Raw genomic sequence first — 3,345 nt, 5'->3', positions numbered from 1 at the left:
CATATCCAAAACATCTGACTTCAGATTCAGCATTTTTCTAAGAAACAGAGTTGTAGGATTCAATATCCAAGTTATCACTGTAAAGATGATTAGACTCGTTTCCGCTATGTCAATATAACCTTCAGAAGAATGTAAGCAGCTGCGAGAAAGTGCACTACCAAGGTGATGGAGTAAAGAAGAGAGTCATGGTTGGATTTATTCAAGCAGTCATGGGTGGACAGGCATTGACCACGAGGATCTCAGAGCAGTGGACAGTGAGGGTTGGCATCCAGGAATCAGAAGTGAAATAGCTTCAGGCACTAGATAAGTCAGCGCAATGCTAGAAAATTCAGTGTGCTCAGAGGGCTTGCGTGTGTGTCTGTCATTCTTGCCCTGCTCTCTCTCCCTGCTGGGTTGCCCCGCATGGACACCATCCATAGGGCTTCTGTACCACTGGTGTGCTCGAGGGTTTGGCCAATGGAGAGTCCCAGTTGGACAGTGAGCAGGGGAGAAGAGAGAATTGAATTATATGTCTCTGCCCTTGGCTGCCTCTCTTCCAGGGCACCTTGAGCTTGGCTGAGCCTCTCAACCAAATGCTGCAACTCCTCTCAGAATGGCTGAGAGTACAAACCTCTCCCCACTTCCAGTACCAGTTAGGACTTCTTTCCTTCATCCTTTTGAGCCTGGTGGTGGAGACAGTTTGGTAGCTACTGGCCTTGGGTTATTGCCAGCTCCCCCTTGTTCCTATAAACTACAGGTGCTCAACCTTGGCACCTGTTGACGTTTAGGGATGGATAACTGTTGTTTGTGTGTGGAGGGCTGTGCTGTGTGCATTGTAGGCTGTTTTGGAACATCCCTGGTCTCTACCCACCAGATGCTACTATCACCTCCCTCCACAGCAGTGACAAACCCAAATGCCTCCTGACACTGACAACTCACTTCCTGTTGAGAACAGCTGTTCTACATCCACATTAAAAAAATTATTTTAGGGCCAGCCACGGTGGCTCACCCCTGTAATCCCAGCACTTTGGGAGGCTGAAGTGGGCAGATCACCTGAGGCCAGGAGTTTGAGACTAGCCTGGTAAACATGGCAAAACCCCGTCTCTACTAAAAATATGACGATTAGCTGGGCACGGTGGCGGGTGCCTGTAATTCCAGCTACTTGGGAGGCTGAGGCACGAGAATCATTTGAACCCAGGATGCAAAGGTTGCAGTGAGCTGAGATCAAGCCACTGCACTCCATCCTGGGCGATGGAGTGAGACTCCATCTCAAAAACATATATATTTTAAATATAGGGGTACGTGTGCATGTTTGTTACATGAGTATATTCCATAATGCTGAGGTTCGGGGTACAAATGACCTTGTTACCTAGGTAGTGAGCATAGTACACAATAGGTAATTTTTCAGCTCTTACTTCCCTCCTACCCTTCCCTCTTTCTGAGTCCCCAGTGTCTATTATTTCCATTTTTATGTCCATGTGGACCGACTGTTTAACTTCTACTTATAAGTGAGAAGTGCGATATTTGATTTTCTATTTTAGAGTTAATTCACTTAAGATAGATGGCCTTCTGCTGCATCCACGTTGCTGCAAAGGACATGAATTCATTCCTTTTTCTGGCTGCATAGTATTCCATGGTGTATATGTGCCACATTTTCTTTATCTAGTCAACCGTTGACGGACACTATATTGGTTCTGTGACTTTGCTATTATGACTAGTGGTACAATGAACATACAAGTGCAGGTATCTTTTTTATATAGTGATTTCTTTTCCTTTGGGTAGATAACCAGTAGTGGGATTGCTGGGTCAAAGATACACCCACATTGTTATAAATAGATCTTTTGTGAGTACATCTGTCACTCATTACCCTGTCTGTGGACCACTGAGACACTGACTGATTCAGTGAAAAGAGTAAAGCAAAGGAGACCATTAATTCTTTGAAAGGTAAAAGGCGATTTGAAAGTTTCTTATATAGGATTCCTGAAGAGGATATCTAAGGAATGGGTTGTAATAAAAGCTGAAATGGGATTATTTAGCTGTAAGAAGTTGATGCTCATTTGCCAATAGAACCTTTGGTTTTAGAAATGTGACATTGCTACACGTGGCATCTTTGGGTTTAGAAGGATTATTTTCAATATTAAAGTCAAGACAGATCTAGAGCAGTGATTCTCAAGTGGGGAGATATTGCCTCTTGGGGGACATTTATTAATGTTTAAACGTATTTTGGTGGGGAGGGGGACAGCTATTACTGACATTTTAACCAAGTACCTTGTTTTTAAATAAAAAAATGAATTTCCCCTTTTCCTTTTTCCCCCTCCTCCTACTTAGCTCTTTAGGAATGCAATTGTAGCCTTTACCTTCTCTCCAGCAGACACTCCCTACGTGGCGAGCTTTTGTAACTATGTGTTAACTTAGAAGTTCCAGAGAGTGAACGTGGAAGCAAACCAGGCCCCTCTGGAACTCTCTCTCACCAGGAGATTGTCTCAGTTTACAGGCTAGCTCTGCCGGTGATGGCACCAACCAGACCACCAAATAGATAAGACATCCCAAGCAAGTCATGGAGACCCCACATCTCCTTGCCTTCTCCCTTGCATGCCATTTATACCCAGTGCCCCTTTAAAAGCCTCTGACCTCTGCCCCTAAATGCACAGCAATACCCTTAAGGCAGGAGCCTCTACCTCTTCCCCTCAGCTAAGCTCTGGAATAAAGTCACTTTCTTTCTACCAGAACATGCTCTTGCTAATTGGTCTCTGCAATTGGTGAGCAACTGGACACGCATTTGGTTACACTTTCTAACAGGTAGAGGCCAGGATGCCACTAACCATCCCACATAACACAGGACAGCCACTTCCACCAGGAATTGCCCAGCCCAAAGTGTTAATAGTGCCAAGGTCAAGCCTGGTTGAGGGAAAGAGAACTGAACTGGGAACACAGACTGGCTTCTAGTACTGTCTGGTCACAAGAGCTATGTGATTTTAGCATGTAATTTACCATTTGAGATTTCTGTTTACCAGTTATGAAACCCAAGTGTTGGAAAAGAGTATTTCTGGTTCCTGCCCATAATCCCAGAACTTTGGGAGGCTGAAGCAGGAGGACTGCTTGAGGCCAGGAGTTTGAAACCAGCCTGGGCAATACAGTGAGACTCCCCCTCACACCCGCCATCTTTACAAAAAATTTAAAAATGAGCTAGGAATGATGGTGTGTGCCTATAGTCCCAGCTACCAAGGAGGCTGAGGTGGAAGAATCACTTGTGCCTGGGAGTGAACTATGATTTTGGGTACAGTGAGCTATGATTGCACCACTGCCCTCCAGCCTGGGTGACAGAGCAAGACTCTGTCTCAAAAAAACAAGCAAACAAAAAAACAG

The sequence above is a fragment of the Rhinopithecus roxellana genome, chromosome 7, assembly GCF_007565055.1.
Source record: "Rhinopithecus roxellana isolate Shanxi Qingling chromosome 7, ASM756505v1, whole genome shotgun sequence".
NCBI classification, from domain to species: domain Eukaryota; kingdom Metazoa; phylum Chordata; class Mammalia; order Primates; family Cercopithecidae; genus Rhinopithecus; species Rhinopithecus roxellana.
Note: the sequence above shows the minus strand (reverse complement) of the source record.